The sequence below is a fragment of the Papio anubis genome, chromosome 5 (assembly GCF_008728515.1).
Source record: "Papio anubis isolate 15944 chromosome 5, Panubis1.0, whole genome shotgun sequence".
In the NCBI taxonomy this organism is placed as follows: Eukaryota; Metazoa; Chordata; class Mammalia; order Primates; family Cercopithecidae; genus Papio; species Papio anubis.
Window position 1 is genome coordinate 55,073,027 of NC_044980.1, and position 22,114 is coordinate 55,095,140.

Genomic DNA, 22,114 nt, shown 5'->3' on the forward strand with positions numbered 1-22,114 from the left:
CCATTCAGGACATAGGCATGGGCAAAGACTTCATGTCTAAAACACCAAAAGCAATGGCAGCAAAAGCCAAAATTGACAAATGGGATCTAATTAAACTAAAGAGCTTCTGCACAGCAAAAGAAACTACCATCAGAGTGAACAGGCAACCTACAGAATGGGAGAAAATTTTTGCAATCTACTCATCTGACAAAGGGCTAATATCCAGAACCTACAAAGAACTCAAACAAATTTACAAGAAAAAACAACCCCATCAAAAAGTGGGCAAAGGATATGAACAGACACTTCTCAAAAGAAGACATTCATACAGCCAACAGGCACATGAAAAAATGCTCACCATCACTCACCATCAGAGAAATGCAAATCAAAACCACAGTGAGATACCATCTCACACCAGTTAGAATGGCGATCATTAAAAAGTCAGGAAACAACAGGTGCTGGAGAGGATGTGGAGAAATGTTTTGTAATTCTCATTAGAGAGATCTTTCACTTCACTGGTTAGCTGTATTTCTAGATATTTTACTTTTTGTGGCTATTGTGAATAGGATTATGTTCTTGATTTGGCAACTCAGCTTGGACATTATCGGTGTAGAGAAATGCTACTGATTTTTGTATCCAGAAACTTGGCTGAAGTTATCTAGGAGCTTTTGTACCAAACTATGGGGTTTTCTAGGTAGTTTGACAGAGGTAGTTTGATTTTCTGTCTTCCTATTTGGATGCCTCTTATTTCTTTCTCTTCCCTTATTGCTCTGGCTAGGACGTCCAGTACTATGTTGAATAGGAGCGGTGAGAGTGGGCATCCTTGTCTTGTTCCAGTTATCAAGAGGAATACTCCCAGCTTTTGCCCATTCAGTGTGATGTTGGCTGTGGGTTTTGTTGTGGATGGCTTACTATTTTGAGGTATGTCCTTCAGTGCCTAGTTTGTTGAAGGTTTTTAGCATGAAGGGACACTTGAATTTTATCAAAAGTCTTTTCTACATCTATTGAGATGAATATGTGCTTTTTGTTTTTATTCTGTTCATGTGGTAAATCACATTTATTGATTTGCATATGTTGAAATCAATCTTGCATCCTAGGGATAAAGCCTGCTCAATGGTGGTGGATTAGCTTTTTTATGCGGGCTGGATTCAGTTTACTATTATTTTGTTAAGGATTTTTGCATCTATGTTCATCAAGGATATTGGTCTGAAGTTTTTTCGTTGTTGTTATGTCTTTGCTATGTCTGCCAGGATGATGCTGGCCACATAGAATGAGCTAGGGAAGAGTTCCTCCTCCTCAATTCTTTGGATTAGTTTCAGTAGGAATGGTACCAGCTCTTCTTTATATGTCTGGTAGAATTTTGCTGTGAATCTGTGTGGTCCAAGGCTTTTTCTGGCTGGTAACCTTTTTATTACTGATTCAATTTTGGAACTTGCTATTGCTCTGATCAGGGTTTGAATTTCTTCCTGGTTCAGTCTTGACAGGTTGAATGTTTTCAGAAATTTATCAATTTACATATTCAATGCTATTCCTGTCAAACAAACAATGATATTCTTTACAGAACTAGAAAAAACTATTCTAAAATTCATATGGGACCAAAAAAGAGCCCAAATGGCCAAAGCAATTCTAAGCAAAAAAGAATAAAGCTGGAGGAATCACATTACTTAACTTCAAACTATACCTCAATGCTACAGTAACCAAAACAGCATGGTATAGGTACAAAACTAGATACATAGACCAATGGAACAGAATAGGGAGCCCAGAAATAAACCCACACATCTACAACCATCTGATCTTCAACAAAGTTGACAAAAACAAGCAATGGGGAAAGGACTCCCTATTCAACAAATGGTTCTGGGACAACTGGCTAATCATATGCCAAAGACTGAAACTGGACACCTTCCTTAGATCATACACAAAAATAAACTCAAGATGAATTAGAGACTTAAATGTAAAATGTAAAATTATAAAATCCCTTGAAGAAAACCTAGGAAATACCACTCTAAACATAGGCCCTGACAAAGATTTTATGATGAATATGCCAAAAACAATTGCAACAAAAACAAAAATTGACAAGTGGGACCTAATTAAACTAAAGAGCTTCTGTACAGCAAAGGAAACTATCAACAAAGTAAACAGACAACCTACAGGAGGGGAGAATATATTTACAAATTGTGCATCTGACAAAGGTTTAATATCCAGAATCTACAAGGAACTTAGACAAATTGACAAGCAAAAAAACAAACAAGTCCATTAAAAAGTGGGCAAAGGACATGAACAGACACTTTTCAAAATAAGACATATACACGGCCAACAAACATGAAAAAATACTCATCATCACTAATCATTAAGGAAATGCAAATCAAAACCACAATGAGATATCGTCCCTCACCAGTCAGAATGGCTACTATTAAGAAGTCAAAAAAAAACAGTTGTTGGTGAGATGGCAAAGTAAACAGAATGCTTATACACTGCTAGTGGGAACGTAAGTTAATCCAGCCACTGTGGAAAGCAGTTTGGCAATTTCTCAAAGAACTTAAAACAGAACCACCGTTTGACCTAGCAGTCCTATTATTGGGTATATACCCAAAGGAATATAAACCATTCTACCATGATACACATATGCATATGTTCATTGCAGCTCTATTCACAATAACAAAGACAAGGTATCAACCAAAATGGTCATCAACATTAGACTGGATAAAGTAAATGTGGTACATATACAATATGGAATACTATGCAGCCATAAAAAAGAATGAGATCGTGTCCTTTGCAGCAACACATATGCAGCTAGAGGCCATTATCCTAAGAGAACTAACACAAAAACAGAAAACTGAATACTACATGTTCTCATTTATAATTGGGTGCTAAACATTGAGTACACATGGACGCAATGAAGAGAACAACAGACGGGGGGCCTATTTGAGGGTGGAGGGTAGGAGGAAGGTGATGATCAGAAGACTACATATCGGGTACTATGCTCATATGGGTGACGAAATAATATGTACACCAAACCCCCACAACACACCATTTATCTATTAGAACAAACTCGAATATGTGCCCCTGAAACTAATATTTAAAAAATATATAATTCAGAGGAGAAAGCTGCCTTTGATTGACATGATCAGGAATCTTCATTCAAGAGCTGACACTTGAATTCAGTTTTTTAAAAGATAAATAGGATTTGCTATGCAGACAAGAGGTTAAGGCTTAAAAATTGAAAAGAGTTCTGTAACTTTAAGAAAACATGACGTGAATTTATAAATGGTTGTAAGATTCGGCACTGTAAGAAATCTTTAAATAAAAATTATTGTTCACAGACTTTCATTAGTGATGGGGATTGAAAGCTTTCTAAATAATCAGAAACCAAAGGCTGATAACAAAGACTACTGTGTAACACATCTCACTGGGCTGAGGGGGAGACACCAGAACATTTCTCTCTCTCTTTTTTAATATTTGTGTGTCTTAAAAGGCAGAGTCAGTAGCATGAATTGTGTAGATTACTCTAATTTTGAAGGTGAAAGTAAGAAAGACTTAATGGATTTAAATGTACACAAAAAGGTAACATAAACCAAAGTGATTTTCAATTAGTAGGACACAGCTTAGTTTTACTTGTTAAATACAGTTTGTAATTCAGATATTTCGCAGAAAACAAAGCTCATAGGCATCCTAACAGTTTTCAGTTGTAGAATCTGAATCCATTCCTAAATCTCTCTGATTCCATCTCTCACTCAAACCTCCAGATTTCAATGCACCAACAATGATGAGTTTGAATGGAAAAAATCAAGATACGAAAGGAAAAGCCAGGGCTTTCCTCTCTTTCCCTTGCTCTCAGGGATGGGTCTGTACGTCAAATGAAGGATACTGAACACTGCAAAGAAAATGCAATGGAGATACAGAAATGAAAAAGGGAGTTAGAGATTAACTGCTTGGAAAAAATAATGGTTTACAAATATGTTCAGAGTACACTTTGTCAAGAGCACTGACTTATGGCATGAAATCAAAGGAAAGTAAACACGGGTCAAGAAACTGGAAGAACAATTATGAGATGTGTTTGCCATTAGCCGGTAAACTTCTATAACAGAATTGTCTAAGCGATACAAAAGTAGTTTCTTTATGTCTGCAATGTAAAACTGAACTTGAAAAACTAAGAATATTCAGTACAGATGGTTCCTTTTGAATGATGGGAATTACTAGAACAATGTGTTATGCATTTTTCAACTCTGATTACTAAATCTCTATCCTGAATTTCTTTGACACAAAAAGTATTATAAATCAAACTAGAGCATATATTTAAATTGTTTAAATCTTCCCTTTTTCTAAAGTACCTGCTTGATAGACACAACTTAACATATAACTTAAATGTTTAAATTTCCAGAGAATCTTCAAGATGTTTTAGAAAGTTCACAGCTTTTCATTTGTTTGGCTTTTTTTATTTTTACTCCTAACAAAAAGTTTAGGTTTACATTGGGAAGTGTTATGACAATTGGTGTTAGTTATGAAGATGATTGTCTCTTGACTCTCTTTGCTTAGAAGTCTATGGAGTACGTGGCTTTCAAGTTTTTCTAGAAACTGAAGTCCAATATTTTTTAGAAACTGAAGTCCAACATCTAATTGGGGAAATACCTCTTTCTATTTGCAACTTGAATAAATGAGAGAATTATTCAATGTGAAGATTAATGAAGATTCAAGAAGATGAATGTCTCTTGACTCTCTTTGCTTAGAAGTCTATGGAGCATGTAGCTTTCAAGATTTTTTTTTAGAAATTGAAGTCCAATATTTTATATCAAATTGGGGAATACCTCTTTCTATTTGCAACTTGAATAAATGAGAGAATCATTTAGGACAAGTTGAGCGTTCTTCCATTGCAGACTTTCTTAAGCTAACATTTACTAAACAGAACAAAAAAGACAGATCTTTAATTCTTCAGAGCCTCCAGGGCTGGTTTATAGGCTTCAGGACAATTCAGCTAAGAAGCCTATCAAGGCTAGTAGGGAAAAGGAACACAGCAGAAATGATTGCTACGTAAACAAAAGTTCAGAGTAGATAGCGAAACTCTGGAGAAGCCTGCCAGAGTAGCTTTTCAGGTAGCATTTCTTTAGGTAGGCAAATGCATCTGAATTTATCAAAGTGCTGAATATTGATAACTTATGAATTAGCTTTCTGGTTCTGTTGTTAAAAAATCTTTTTGGGAATGACAACAATCATCCATTGATCCCAAGTAGTACCAATTTATTAGGAACAAGAAATGTGACCATATTATTTGTTCTGAAATTACAAATAGTGTCTTATATAAAATCATTAGCAGCCTAGAAACAAAGTCAAAAATCAGTTAGACTGTATTGCAAGTTTCTAATATTAATCCTCAATAAAGATTTTAAGAAATCCACCAGCTTTCATTTATTTCCCTGAACTCTCCTTTGAATGTTTTCAAGACAAATTTTCTTCTATTCAAAATCCTATGCTCTCAATACTAGAGCACTGTATTTGTAATTAAAAATTAATAATGATAAGCCAAAACAACTCATGATGTGTTCCAAGTAGAGTTCAAAGTACATTAAGATCAAGAATTCATTTAATCTAGCTTGAGTTTCAAACAGAAAATACTCAGCCCTTCCAAACCCTTTAGAATTGAAGTATGATTGCCCACTGCCTAAGCTACTTGCAGGTGGCAACCATTATTCAAACATGTTTAGAAGCAGTAGGAGTCTTCTCAGGCCACCAGGATGCATTCGGTTCACTGAAGCATACTGAACACTACCCACAGAACTTATGCTGTTTTTAGAAGTACGAAATTAGGCTCAATGAAGTAATGGGCTAAATAATGGGAAAATTCAGCACTGTTTTTAAAAGTGCTGATATTTGACAATTTTCTGCAAGAAATCTCTGCTAATTATCCCTTTACCTCAAGGGAGCAGGCAACTGGAGAAAAATATTATGAATATTGTACAGAGAATAGACTATAGTCATGTTTAAAAAAGAAAAATCATGAGTTTGGAGCTAGAGGTTTTGAGTTCATACATATTCTGACTTGACTCTCTAGATGTGTGACCTCAACACAATCACTTTTTCTCCCCCACCTCATTTCCTCATCTTCAACAGAATATCTACTCTATCTGGTTGTTGTGATAGGTGAACATATGTGAACCTATTTTAAACTGTTGTTTGGCTCTTCGGAAGGTACTCATTAAACACTGGTTGGGCACAAGCTTTGGAATCAGACAAATCTAAGTTTAAATCCCAATTCCACTTATTAACTGCTTGTTTTGGGCAGGCTATTTGACCTGTCTCTAAGTTTATTCATCTATAAGTTACAATGAAATTACTACCCTTCAGGCTCACTATGAGGATGAGATAATATATAATGTACTGAGCACAGTGCCTTATACAAAGTATTTAATAAATAAAGGCTATTGTTTCACATTTGACTCTAGACCAGAAGAAAAGCTAAGTGGCCAGCTTGTGGTTTCACTGAAAGTTGATGGTGGGTATCCTCTCCTATCTTTGGATCCCAAGTTTCTCTCTGTTTCCCAATAACTTACTGGTAGACTTTTCCACTGCAATTTGCATTGCAGGCCTTGAATAGTCTTAATATACTTGGGCTTTGTCTTATTTTACTTTACATTTATATTAATACCCTTTCTTTGAACATAAATTCAGAGAGAATATGTAAATTGAGGATATTCTTTAGATCTTTGAATCCATTATGGAAATTAAGTTGTCAGTGCTTCTATGGTGAAAGTCTTTCTTTCTAGCTTCAGAAGCATCCAGATAAACAAATTAATAAAAGCTTATGTTTCCAGATCAATCCTGCTGTAGACATTTTATGTCTGGCCCTAGAAGCTACGATGAATTTTTATTTCTACTTTCCCTCATTAGAACAACTTTTCCAAATGAAGACTGACTTTGTTTTAAGGAAAAAAGTCATAAACCAGCCCCATTAAGAAGCCATCTCTTTTGTGATTGACAGCAGGCATACGCAGGACAGCGGGCACTATCTGAGAATGCAGTGAAGTGACCCTTGATGAGGGCTGGAATACGCCCTATAAATTTAACAGATTTTAAAAAGCCTTTAGATAGCATTCGTTTGTTCTGACATGTCAGAGAATTCATAGTGGAGAGAAATCATTTTAATGTGATTATTATGGGAAAGCCATTAACCAAACACTAACCATGTTCTGCATTAGAGAATTTACACTTGCAAGAAACAGTAAGAATCAAACAAGGGAGGGAGAGTAAAATTAGAGCACACAGATAAGAAAGAAGCAGGGAGAAGTACTTGTAAATGCTTTTCCTGTTAACCTCATGTAAAAGAGCAGCTCTCCTATCTTCACCATCTAAACCCTTTCTCTGCTTTACTCTTCTGTGTGGTATTATTACCACTTGATATTTATATTTTTAGCTAATCTATTTTTTGTATGCTACCCCCTTTAAAAGGTAAGCTCTATGAGGGTAGAATATTGTGTGTATTTTGTTCATTGACTGTACCCCTTGTGTTTAGTACTGAGCCTGGCATATATATGCTTCAATACATGTGTTCACTGACAGAAGAGAGACCATTACCTGAGTATCCCAAGTCAGTCTGCACAGACCTGGAAATTAGGACCTCTATTCAGTGCCTTGAGAGATGTCAGAAAAATGAGCAAATTTTCTTTTTGATAGTCATTACTCTCTCATAATTGTAGAGGTTCAAGAATGGTTAAAAGTGAGAAGAGGAAATAAACATGTTAATAGGAGGAAGGTACTTGATTGTACTCCTGTCAAAAGAAACATGAATTAAAATTAAAATGAAGTAGCTTTTTTTTTCCTATGAGATTAGCACCTGTGTTGGTAGGGTGGTAAGAAAAGCAGTCATTCCCAGACAATCTTCTGGAAAGGAAGATTGGTAAATTTGGTAACTGCTTTTACCTAATAATTTCATCCTTAAGATTTTGCCCTACAGATAAACTTGCACAAGCATGCACTGTTAGAGATAGGAAAAGGTTGAGACAACCTAAATGTCCATCAGGAAGGAACTGGCTATGTACATGATATGACATAAAAGTAGCAGAACACCATGTGGCCTTTAAAAAGAACAATGCATCCCCCGATACAATATTTCACCTCTCCAGAAGTTCCCAGTTTATTTATTTAAATAAATAAACCACCAAACATTTATTTAAATTCCCAAAATACCCTATGGCTTAATTAGGGACCACTGTTTTCACACCAATATCAAAGCTCTTATAACTGGGGAAATACATGTTTTTTACAGGATAATAGACATCCCAGAAAATTGACACAAATGGACTGTGGGTAATGAACACAAACTTCATTCCATCCTTAATAATTTTAAATTTAGCTTGATATTTATTCTAGATCCATCTTAAGATACATCTTCTCCTTGAAGGCATCCCCCTACACCTCAGTGAGTACTGCATGACAAGCACCCACAATGACTCGGTCTCTGAAGGTCGTACAGGAACAATTCATTCTATCCCAAAGGCATCAGACTTTTTTATTAAGTCAGGTAAAGTGATGCCTAAGAATTGTTGGAAATTACCTACTATATGAAACCTTCTTGCATCCATAAGTTAAATAAGAAATATGGCCACAACATCCATGTAAATGTTTGAGTGAGAAACTGAGACATCACATCAAATTGCTTTCTTTCTTTTCCCTAACATTTCATCAGCAAATCCTGTCCATTCTACTTTCAAAATAAATCTCAATTCCACCCACCTCTCTCCATCTCCATTGTTGCCATTTGAGCCCCGGTCAAGCAGCCTCTCACCTACAAGAGTGCCCAACTGTTTTCTCTGCTTTCACTCATCTTCCCACTCTCTGTCTTCCATCCATCCTGGGTGCAATTTTAAAAGTAAAGTATTATCTTTTTATTCCCCAGCTTAAAACCCTTCAAAGGCTTTCCATTGTTCTAAAACAACAACAACAACAACAACAACAACAACCACAAACTAAACTAAACTAAACTCCATAACTTGGCCTGCAAATTCTAGTGACCTATCCCATCTCTCTCCAACTTCAACCCATGGCACTTTCTCCCTCCTTCACTTCACTACAGTATTGCTGATCTGTGAGTTTCTAAATGTGCCATGCTCTTTCCTACTTAAGAGACTTTGCAAGGTAACAGCCAGTGCCCAGTTAGCAGCAAGCTAACAACAAAAACATATTCGTGGGGGATGCATTAGATGTATTAATTCTATACTTACGCATCCAACACAATACTTGTCATTTTTGACTAATTTGATAAGGATGATTTCTTATCCAAAATCTACATCCTTCCTCCTATATTCATTCAACAAATACTTAGTACATTTATGTTTGGAGAACTTTCCTTGTTACTTTAGAATATGGGGGAAAAAAAACCCACAAACCCCGTTTTCAAGGACTTTACAGTCCATCAGGCAACATAAGATTTGTTCATGTGTAACTAAACTAAGCCAACATGAATTAAGTAAACAGGAAAAGTATAAGATAGGCTGAGAAATTTCAGAAAAATAAACAATCATTTATGTCTGGTATGATAGGTGAAGGTTCGTGGAGGAAGTCTATTTGAGGTTCATTTGAAGAATTGATAGAATTTCTAAAGACACAGGAGAGATAGAGGGTAGAAAAGGGTATTACAGGCAGAGGAAGCAGAAGATAGATATTGAAATGCATATATATTGAAAATGTGCAGTGTGTTTAGAAATAGTGAGCAGTGAGAAAGTTGGATTTGAGATAAAATATGAAAGCCCACAAATAGCAGACTAATAATAATAGCATACATTCATTGACTGTTTACCATGTGCAGGGTAATCATTTAATTATTACAACAAACCTATGAGGTAGCACTATGATTATCCCCATTTTTCACTGAGGGGACTAAAGCACAAAGGAGTTGAGTAATGTTCCCAAGGTCACAAAACTAGGTAGTGGGACCAGGATCAAAATCCTGGCAGTCTAGCTTCAGAGTACATGTTAACCATGTAGGAAATTAACCATTATCACACAGAAATCAGGATTCATTGAAGATCTTTGAGCAAGAATGTGGCGTAACTGGACCTTTGATGACTTATTCTGGTTGCAATGTAAAGAATATCCTAGAGAAGAAACAACTAAAGCCAGGAAAAGCATCTTTATGGAACCAAAAAGGGCCTATATAGCCAAGACAATCCTAAGCAAAAAGAACAAACTGGAGGCATCACACTACCTGACTTCAAACTATACTACAAGGCTACAGTAACCAAAATAGCAAGCTACTGGCACCAAAACAGATATATAAACCAATAGAACAGAACAGAGGCTCAGAAATAATACCACATATCTACAATGATCTGATCTTTGACAAACCTGACAAAAACAAGCAGCGGGGAAAGGATGCCCTATTTAATAAATGGTGTTGGGAAAACTGGCTAGCCATATGCAGAAAACTGAAAACTGGATCCCATCCTTATACCTTATACAAAAATTAACTCAAGATGGATTGAAGACATACACATAAGAACTAAAACCATAAAAACCCTAGAAGAAAACCTAGGCAATACCATTCAAGGCATAGGCATGGGCAAAGATTTCATGACTAAAACAACAAAAGCAAGGCAACAAAAGCCAAAATTGACAAATGGGATCTAATTAAACTAAAGAGCTTCTGCACAGCAAAATAAACTATCATCAGAGTGAACAGGCACCCTACAGAATGGGAGAAAGTTTTTGCAATCTATCCATCTGACGAAAGGCTAATATCCAGAATCTACAAGGAACTTAAGCAAATTTACAAGGAAAAACTCAAACAACCCCATCAAAAAGTGGGCAAAGAATATGAACAGACACTTCTCAAAAGAAGACATTTATGCCCCCAACAAACATGAAAAAAAGCTCATCATCACTGGTCATTAGAGAAATGCAAATCAAAACCACAATGAGATACCATCTCACACCAGTTACAATGGCGATTATTAAAAAGTCAGGAAACAGCAGATGCTGGAGAGGATGTGGAGGAATAGGAATGCTTTTACACGTTGGTGGGAGTGTAAATTAGTTCAACCATTGTGAAAGATAGTGTGGCGATTCCTCAAGGATCTAGAACCAGATATACCATTTGACCAAGCAATCCCATTACTGGGTATATACCCAAAGGATTATAAATCATTCTGCTATAAAGACACATACACACATATGTTTACTGTGGCACTGTTCGCAATAGCAAAGACTTGGAACCAACTCAAATGCCCATTAATGATAGACTGGATAAAGAAAATGTGGCATATATACACCATGGAATACTACGCAGCCATAAAAAGGATGAGTTCGTGTCCTTTGCAGGGACATGGATGAAGCTGGAAACCATCATTCTCAACAAACTAACACAAGAACAGAAAACCAAACACCACATGTTCTCACTTATAAGCGGGAGTTGAACAAGGAGAACACATGGACACAGGGAGGGGACCATCACACACAAGGGCCTGTCAGAGGTTGGGTGGGCTAGGGGAGGGATAGGAGAAATACTTAATGTAGATGACGGTTGATGGGTGCAGCAAACGACCACAACATGTGTATACCTAAGTAATAAACCTGCACGTTCTGCATATATATCCCAGAATTTAAAGTATAATAATAAAATAATAAATAAATAAATAGTCAATACAATACTACATGCCAAAAGTACAGGGTTTATATAAGCACCATAAAAGCAGGAATATAAAAGAAAGCCTGGGTAACAGTAGAAATCAGGGAACATTGAAACTGGTTGGCTATGAGAGAAAAATCAGCAAACAGCTCATTCTCAGGTCTAAGGTTTGGTTGGATAGAAAAATGGCTTCATCATTAATGTAAGTATTTCAAATTAAACATTTACTTGAAAGAAAATATAAGTGGAATTTTGTTTTAAATTATACAGAATTTCTATTAATGTTGAAGTTTTTGTAGGGCAGATGGTAGAGCTTTCCAGAAACAGTAGATCTGAACATAGGAAAGAGGCCTGTGTTGAAGGTTAGGGTTGGGGTGTCATCCCTGCAGATATTAGACTTTAATATCTACTCTCAGGACATCAGAAAGAGGACCATGGAAGAAACAGAAAACAAAACAGAAAGATCTGAGCAAATAGACAGTTGAGCGTGCTAGACATTAAGAAAGAGCCCATTCAAAATAAAGGGGAATTTTAATGGTTTCAAGTGTTATCAAGAGGTGAATAAAAATGAAAACTGAGAAATTGACTTTTAGTAATTTGGAGACTGGAGAAGAAACCATGTAATAAAGATTTCCAGACCTCGATGTATGAAGAAAAGGTGTAGATAGTGGTCATAGATCATTCAAGAAGTTTGGAGGTAAAAAGAAAAGTGAAAGTTAAGGTATTCAATTATTAAATTTTTGTTTGTTGAGTTGTTTCAAGGATGGAGAATTCTAATGATGTCTGCAAACAAAGGAAGAGGTAAATGGACAAAGAGAGATTAAAAGTTAAAAAGTTGCACAGGCAGGCCGGGCGCGGTGGCTCAAGCCTGTAATCCCAGCACTTTGGGAGGCCGAGACGGCGGATCACGAGGTCAGCAGATCGAGACCGTCCTGGCTAACCCGGTGAAACCCCGTCTCTACTAAAAAAATGCAAAAAACTAGCCGGGCGAGGTGGCGGGCACCTGTAGTCCCAGCTACTCGGGAGGCTGAGGCAGGAGAATGGCATAAACCCGGGAGGCGGAGCTTGCAGTGAGCTGAGATCCGGCCACTGCACTCCAGTCTGGGCGACAGAGCAAGACTCCGCCTCAAAAAAACAAAACAAAACAAAACAAAACAAAAAGTTGCACAGGCAATATTTAAGAAGAAGAGGAAGCACACTTAAATGAGGAGGTTCTTTTTCCCCAGGGTAGAAAAAAGAATGCTGATGTAGAAGAATTTGAGGAGTGAAATTGAAGGGCTTATGTCAGATTAACTTGACATTCTTACAAAGACAAGGTTTGTTTGCCCAGAGTAGGATGGCGGGTGGCATCAAAGGTAATGCGATAGAGAATCCAAGAAGTAAACAAAGCAAGTAATAGTAAGAACTAGCTAAAATTAAGTAGTATGAATAGAGGGAACCAAGTAAAACAGTGATGCTACTATCTCCAGCAAAATTAGCATTGCCACCTCAGAGAGTTGAAAAAGTAGACATCACAGTTAGCTGGCTGTCATACCCCCAGCTACACACTCAGCATTTAATTACTCACGAAATATTTACTTAACATCCACTGGGTGCCAGAATCATGAAAACAATGGCTACACATCAATGTGAATAGCTTTGGTCCAAAACATGGCATATTCCACCTCACCCACGCTACCCACCCACTCACCCAAAGCTGTGCTTTCATTACTTGTGATTACCAATAACTCTTGGTGACCAGCTCATAAAAACGTATGTGTTAGGACCCTGGTAGCTCAGGAAATAGGTCCTCTATGTTATAACCACTCAGGGAAATTTAGAAAAGTATTTGGTGAAAAGCATCTTCATTTAAGGATCCTTAGAACTTCAAATGTGGTTTCTTAATATATGGTGGTATTTCAAAGTTGACATTATGGCTTCACCCATTCGGTCCTTATTTCTGTTAAACTCAAAGCTGGTCCCTTCACCTCTAATGGCATGCTGTTTTTTTCTTATGCAGTTACTTCACACAAGCCCTTGCCAGTGATTTCACCAGGGCTATGTCCTGCCATACATTCACTTTTTGTATCCATTCATCTGTTCATCAAGCATTCACCGAGTGCCTAAGCTATGCCAGGCAGTGGGCTCTGTGGTTACAAAAACACAGTCCTTATTCCCAAAGATATTATAGTATGACTAGAGGAAGAAGAGTAGAAGAGTAACAGTAAAAATGCAGATTAAGTACAGCAGTTAACAACTAAGGAGACAGGTCAGCATTCCTTAAGGGGATCAGACAAAGATTCATAGAGGAGGAGGTTCTTTGATTGTTGTTTGAAGGACAAGGAACAATTTTCCAGATGGGTGAGGTATGTGTGGGAGAACACTTTGGCAGGAGGAATAACATGTACAAAGGCACTGGGGCGTGAAACAGCAGACTGGCTAGTGAACTGCAAGCAGTCCAGGAGGGAGAGGGTGGGGATGTGGAAGAGTGGTCAGGGAGAGGGCAGGCAGGTAAGAAAGAAATGTCAACCAAGGGAGGACCTGCTCCTCACAAGCCATTCTGGGGGGCCTGACTTTCTTCCTGTTGCACAGAGGTTGTTAATGTTTTGGAGTCATGGCTCTTTCAAAATCTATGATACTATCAATCCTCTACTCAGAAAAAAAAAAAAAAAAATCACCGAAATGGTGTCTACAAACACTCTGAAGTTCAGAAGTTGCTTGGACTTCAGGTTAAAATCTTGCTATAGGCAAAGGACCCATTTTTAGATTATAAAAATAGCTGGAAGTATACACAACAAGAAGGGCGTAATGTGATCCAATTTGTGTTTTAGAACAAGAATTCAGCCAACTTTGTTGTGAATGGATTAGAGGCAAGTGAGACCAATGTTAGAATGAGCAATTAAGACATTATGACAACCATCTGGTCAGGAGATGATGAAAGAAACTGCCAAGAAATGTTTGAAAAAGATAAGAATGATTCAAGCTATCAGATGTTTAACTGCATTACAGTAATTAAAACAACGTTATGCTGTCCAAAACAAAGAGCTATCAATAAATTATATTAAAAAACTAGATCCAAAATTGTATATTGTGTTTTTTCAAGGTAAAACTTAAAAAGCAAAGGATAGATTATTCAACAAATCATTATTCCACTGGCAAGTGGAAAACTATCTGAGAAAAATATAAAGTTAAATTCTTGCACTCCTATACAACAAAATAAATTCCAGATGGATTAAGATTTGCATGTAAAATAAAGAAACTGGAAGAAAATGTAGGAAAAATGTGTGTGATCTTGGGATGATGAAGTCGTTTCTAAATTAACTCCAAAGGCAGCAACTTTAAAAGGAAAACATCACAGACTCAACCACTGCCCAGGTGCTGGGGAAGGGGGAAATGGGGATTTGCTATTCAGTGGGTATAAAGTTCCAGTTATGTAAAATGATTAAGTCCTAGAGATTTGCTGTGCAACATTGTGCCCATAGTTAATAATACTATATTATAGATGTAAACAAATTTTAAAGGGCAAGTCTCATGTTAAATATTCTTACCACAATTAAAAAAGACTCAATCACATGCACAAAAACTTCGAATGTAAAAATATACCCAAAGGAAAAAGTCAAAAAGTGACTAAGAAACTTGGAAAAAAATATTTACATTATAAACAACCTATAGACACGTGGATTACTATCTATACTATATAAAAATTGTGAATAAAATTAACTGGAAAATAAGCATCTCAAAAGAAAAATAAGCAAGGAACATTGGTAGGGCAATTTGCAAAGGAAAAAACTATCCAACCTCACTAGTGACTTAACAAACACAGAAAAACCACAGTGAAATGCCATTTGCCCCATATCAGATTGGCAACGTTTCTACAAAACAACACTACTTAAGATATGGGAAAATGTGCCCTCTCATGCACTGCTGGTAGGAGAATAAATTGAAGGGGAAAAGAACTTTCTGGAGAGCAGTTCGGCCAAAAAAACAAACCTTTACTAATAACTATACTCTTTAACCTACAAGCTCTGCATCCTAAGGAAATAATCCTGATGTAACTACCAGGAGGTACACAATAATCTTTACAGTAGCAAAAAGTTTTAAATTTTATTGGCTGAATTAATGTTATTTAACCATTAAAAAACTATAAAAAATTATCTTGGAGAAAAGTGTTTAAAAGGCATGGATAGATGTTCACACTAGTTTGTTAAACGAGGGGGAAAAAAAATAGACTTCAAAATCATACTATCATATACTAGCCTGAGACAACACCACTACCACCCCATACCACCTACCATAGCTAGACAAGAAATTCTAGGTTGGTTGAGATACTGACTTGAAGTACAAGTCAGTTGCATTGATACAACAAATGATACCAATATCATTAGCAGCAACAGAAGTAACAAAGGAAAAAAACACACAACACTGAAAGCAGCAGGCTGACTCACAGTGATGTGTTAATAAGAGAATTCAGATGGAGAACTAAGTTTCTATAATCTCTTCATTAATCTAATGTAATACCTCTGGTATAGCACAACGAACCTTGGTATGCCTGGTCATACTGGCCTCTTCAACCTAATCCTGCGCCTGCCCCCTGCCAAGCTTTGGCCCAGAAATTAGAGAACACAGGAAAACTACACGCAGTCAGACCTGAAAATTATGAAGGGACAGAAAAAGAGATTTGGTGGGGCTAGAGGCCTCAGCACTGCCCTGGGGGCCTCAGCAAATTCTCTAGGAATGATACAGATTGAAACAAGAAGGAAAACCGTGCCTCAGATGGATAGCCTGATGGCAATGTGGTGATTGTTCTGGTGTCACTTCAGCACAGGAGCACTTGCACACCATACGGTGGCCTCCAGCTCTCTAACATGTGCTGATTCCTAGGAATCAAAGTTTGTATGGAGCAGGGCAAGTGGCATGTTCTCATCCATTGCTAATATAACATTTTCATTTCAAACAGTCCATATGGGGCCTCTGAAAATCTACGACTATCATCATATGGATAAATTTATCAATCAATAAAACCATATCACATGCTTTAGAATAGCATCTCAAGCAACTTACATTTTATTCTGAGATATGTCAGCATAGGGATTACAGCCTATAGTAGTGAAGCATAATTTGCAACGGAAAAAGCATGTTTCTACTTAGTTTGCCTTTGTAGGTTTATCTTTGCGATTGCTAATTCCTTTGCTTCTCATTCCCTCCCTTCAAAACTACAGACAAGAGATTCATCTTTTCTTTACTCTGTGCTGAAAGCAATTGAATATAAAGTAGAAAAGAAGGAATAGCTTTTGAAAAAAAGAAAGAAGCCGGGCGCGGTGGCTCACGCCTGTAATCCCAGCACTTTGGGAGGCCGAGGCGGGCGGATCACAAGGTCAGGAGATCGAGACCACGGTGAAACCCCGTCTCTACTAAACATACAAAAAATTAACCAGGCGCTGTGGCGGGCGCCTGTAGTCCCAGCTAGTCTGGACGCTGAGGCAGGAGAATGGCGTGAACCCGGGAGACAGAGCTTGCAGTGAGCCGAGATCGCGCCACTGCACTCCAGCCTGGGGGACAGAGCGAGACTCTGTCTCAAAAAAAAAAAAGAAAGAAAACAAACACCCACACAAATGAGTGTGTGTTTAACAAGGGAAGTTATCTCAAAGGTCACAGATCAGCAGAGGAAACGTGCTATTTACCAATGGTGGGGAAGGAAAAATCCCAAAGACACATAAAACTCACTCTAAATATTTGCCACTCTGTTTCATTTAAGACCAGTGTGTATTAGCAGGGGCAAGCTGAGTACACACTGAAGACTTGACAAGGACACCAGGCTACAGGATCCAGTCCCTTCATCGGCAGCAAGAAGTTGCTCTCAACAGTGACTAATTGGTTTCAGCAGAATTACTGTTACTACCCTAGGAGGTTAGCCTCAGAGAGTATCTATCCTACTAGCCACAGTTCTTTGGGGACATATGTTTTTAAATTTACTTTGTTTATAGTACAGCCTAACTCAATTATTTGGGCTGGGTTTTCTCATGATTTTTCTTATTATCATTTATCTGTAATCTCACTCATAAAATTTGCTTGAATCTATTTTGTTGACATTTACATCTGTTCCAAATAGAAGAAAATAACGAATGATATTTTGTTAAAAGAAAATGCAATTAGTCAATTCTGAAAGTTTTCATTGATGAAAAAGGCATCTTCCCCATACATTAAACCATATGTGACTTTATATTTAGAAATTCAAAAAATAATTACTTAAAAGCAAAATCATCCATTTGCCAGAATAACTCAGAACAAAATGGTACTGTTAAAGACCTGACAGGATTTCTTGGAACAGATGTTATTAGTTCATAAATTTAAGGCAGGCACACAGATGTCTGCCCTGCACATAACAATAAAGCATTTTGCAACAGAAAAACCTTCATTCATATGTTGACCATCAACACTACTCAAAAATCACACCAGCAGGAGGTTTAGACTGTGTTCAGCATTTTTCTTTTTCACACATTCAGACAGACAAAGACGTACGCTTTCATTCTGAAGATACCCATTTGGTTTTCCCCCACGTTTCATCAAAAAACTCATGCCTCACCGAAATTCCTTTTCTGACTTACCTCGAGCATAAAAATCTGGAACAGGAGTGTTGCTTCAGGGAAGCCAGCATCAGAATGGGATGAAGGAAAATGAAATCTCAGTTTCTACCAACAATACAAATCTCTGACATTTGATAGCAGGAAAAAGGGGAGCTAACATCCCATCTAATCTCAGTGCTTTCATAGCAGATATTTTAATGAAAACAATTCAAGCTCCTGACGCAACAGAGGGTAGCCTTTGCATAATGTTTAGTTTCTAATGCCTCCAAAAGGTATCTGATATTTATTTATGATCCAAATATATTAAGCCTGAAATGGAAACACTTCTAGAATTTCCAAAGAGCTTTCATAAAGCTGCCTGAATAATTATTAGCAAACAAGTTAGCAGAAAATATTTTTAAGTTCCACTGTTATTTCTTTGGTTATTGTTTGTTCTCCCCACATCTCCCTTCACCCACCCCCTGTGCACACACACACACACACACACACACACAGAGAGGATCATGAAAATATATTTTAAAAGAGTTAAACAGAGAAACCATTAATTTGATTGTTAAAATCTCTCTAGAACCTATTTTTAAAGATCACCTGGAAAAATCTTAGGAGATATTATAAACTGTCCCAAATTCAGAAACCAGAGATTCAAGTGCAAAGGTCCTATAGGATGGCCAGCAAGAAGGCTTCATTTGGTGTTCTGAAAGAAACAAGTTCCTCCTAAATGGAATTGAAAAGTAAGAAACCATTATTCTCTCTCTTCATAATAAAAGAAATTAAAGTGAAATCCTGTTTAACTGGAATCTAAATAATCAGAAGTTCACATACTATAATTTTATTGTCATTTTTATGAGAAAGAGACAAACCAGCTGATTGAGAGACTTAATCTTTTTTAAAAAATCTGTTAAGATATGATTGGTGGGAATTCAACCCCATATTTAGCTCATATATATCAAAAGACTTCTAAACCTGTGATTGATATTCATGATGATGTTAGTATTAAGTACATTTCACTACCTTCTAGGTATTCAAAAGGTGGTTTTGCCCCAATTTGACATAAATGCTAACCCATGTTAATCACTATATAATTATTTAATTAACTTATCCCCAACCTAGTTTGGACAAACTGAATTCACAACAAACTGAAAAATGGGGGTTAGTTGTTTTACTTGGAGAAGTTAGGGATAAAAGGATTGAGTGAGCCATTTAAGAAGATAATTTTAATATGCAGCATTTCCTAATGGAATAATTAAATGAGAACAAAAAGTTAGGGACTGAAAAACTCATATCTGCAATTTACTTTATATCAAAATAAATTTGGGAAAATCACTTAACCTCAATTTTACCAAAACTAAATTAGGGGCACTATTCTTTTATCTCCCACAATACTTGAGTATGACATAAATACAAGTTTCATGGACCTGGCCAAGTTGAACTGGATAAAGATAATTGGCCATAGGCATGGTGATATCTATCTTCACCTGCAGAAAATAGGATGAACCAATGATTTGACTACAAATATATAAATGCTGTCTTTATGTCTTTATGTGGGTATATTAGAAGAAGATGCTTCCCCACCTTCAACCTGCAGTTCCCTGTGAGGTTACCCAGCCATTACTATTACTATCGCCTACATATAAATGAGGAAGCAGAAGCAAAACTCATAGAAATAATTTGCCCAACATAGAAGACAGGTCAAAAATGGAACTTAGAATCTTCAAAGCATTGAAGATGGTGCTCTGCATTAAGTAAGCACTTAATGTGGTCTTGGAGCCGACTGATGAACTGATACCCCACAGTTCTAGAGATCACTAGGCCTCCTAAGCACCCTATGGTAGACGAAAGTCTTGTCAAAAATCCTAGATGCTCAAATGCGATGAAAATTACATGAGGAATATATTTCTGCTACTGCTTTTGATCACTTTTTAAACTGTTTTTATTGATATATAATAGTTGTACATATTTGGGGGGTACATGATATTTTGATACCTGTCCACAATGTGTAATGATTAAATCAGGAAAATTGGGATATCCATAAGCTCAAACATTTATCTTTTCTTTGTAATGATCATGTCTTTTTGCCCCTGTCTCTCTTTTGGCCTCTTTCCTACTTCTACAATAATACAAGTTTGCTCCAAGTGAGTTCACAGCAAGCAATATATTCATAATAGCAGAGGCCCAAGTTATAATTCTAGTCTTGCCAGCTCTCTCAATAACTACAGGCCTTTGGGACGTCATAGTAGATGTCTTCATTTTCCCATTCTTAGAAGGGATTAAAGGTTGAATTTGACCAAAAGGCAACTGATATTAAGGATGTTGGAACCACTCCATATCTCCCAAGGAGGAAAACTTACAGAGTTTTAAATGGAGTTGAGAGATTTTTAAAAGTCAAAGAAGAATTCCCTTTTATCCCTACTTCCATGGGACCCTCTGCTATGCTGCTGACTCTCTACAGAGCCAAAAGGGGGAAACTGGACCAGTTACACTATCGGCTCAATAATGTCTTGCAGCACAACTGATAACAGGATCTCTACTGACCAGAATGCCTGGAAGATGTTTTGCCAGGTTTGTTGAAAAGTTATGCTATGTAAAAGTGAAACAGAAAATATTATTATTAACTATGTAATGACAATAATAAAGAACTCTTCTAACTGGACTCTCAGAAGCCCAGGAAAAGTGACCAAACAGTGTTTCTCAATAGCCCACAAGACACTCCAAACAGTTTTAAGGGAAGGTTCAATTAACAGCAAAAATTCATACTTCTTATTCCTTCTCTTGGAAAGAATTAATAAGCAGTTAAATGAGAAATGATAAGAAGAAAAGCCTCAGGATCTGGATGTCCTATAGGAAAGAACAGACAACCCCTAGAATTTTGCAAATGTCTGAGAAAACACTAAAAGTTTACTTATCCAAAGAACCAAGGACAAAACCCATAATTCTCTTCAACTAATTTAAGTGTCATCTCATTTCTCAATTATTTTCAATGTAATTGATCACATTGAATTACATTTTGAATAACACCAGGAAAAGGTTGAACTGCAGATGCATGTTTTCACTTCATTTTCGATCAAAGAACCAAATTAATCTGCAGGACATTATGAGCACATTACCCAGCAACAGCCCGCCACATGTCTGCCCACTGTTAGAAGGCAATGTATGTCTTACGTTCATTTGCCGATTCCACAAACATTTCACCAACGAAAGGTCCGGGGTAAAGAAGACAATGATATGAACTCTGTCCTCAAGGAGTTTAAAATTTGGTACAAAAGATATGTTTGCAAGCCAAATTACTATAACATGAAGCAAAATGTAATAACTGCCACAAATGAGGATTTAAAAAATTCAAACACCAATGGCATTTCAGAGGCAACAGGTACATTATGGAAGAGGGAACATTTCTTGCCATTTTAAAAATCACTCGAAAAAGTATTCCAGATGATTAAACAGATCTGAGAAAATAAAGCATCATAGCTGAACGAAGAAAAAAGAAAATCAAAAAATTGTTTAAAAGTATTATCTTCATGTTTTCATTCAACTATACACACCCCAAAAAAACATAAAATGCGGTCAGATTTCTTCAGTCAAACTTTGTCCATTCTCTGTGAGAAAGCTAGGTTCAAATGGCTCCACGATCCCGAGATTAAAATGGAAAGTGAGAGAACCTTACATCATTGTACATGTGCATCGGTCAAATTACCTTTAGGATTAAAAATCATATTTTATTTTTTCAATTAATACTGTAAGCATGCACAGTCAGAAGCCTCTTACCTTTGCTGTTTAATTATCCATCTGATTGCATCTCAGATCAGCTCTTTATAATCCAATTTTGAGAAAATGATACATCTATTTAAAAGCACATATAGCTTGTTTTGTTCAAGTAGAAAGTGACCAAATTCTCCTAGACTGAGAAAAGATTGGCATGTTTGCTTGTGCATATCAGATTATTTAGTTGCAAAACTGGGAATTATTC

General features: G+C 36.8%; 1 protein-coding gene across 4 annotated transcripts in view; it reads right to left on the reverse strand.

Annotated features, from left to right (window-relative positions):
- The window catches only part of PDE4D (phosphodiesterase 4D), a 1,533,637-nt gene that overhangs the window by 1,474,308 nt on the left and 37,215 nt on the right, over positions 1-22,114 (reverse strand). Inside the window, exon 1 of one of the 4 annotated variants that reach the window (XM_031666721.1) lies at positions 18,172-18,237. The exons of the other annotated variants lie outside the window; for them this stretch is intronic. The gene's annotated coding sequence lies outside the window, so the exon portion shown is untranslated. Of the gene's footprint in view, positions 1-18,171; positions 18,238-22,114 lie in introns of those variants that run through there. 4 annotated transcript variants of the gene reach the window in all.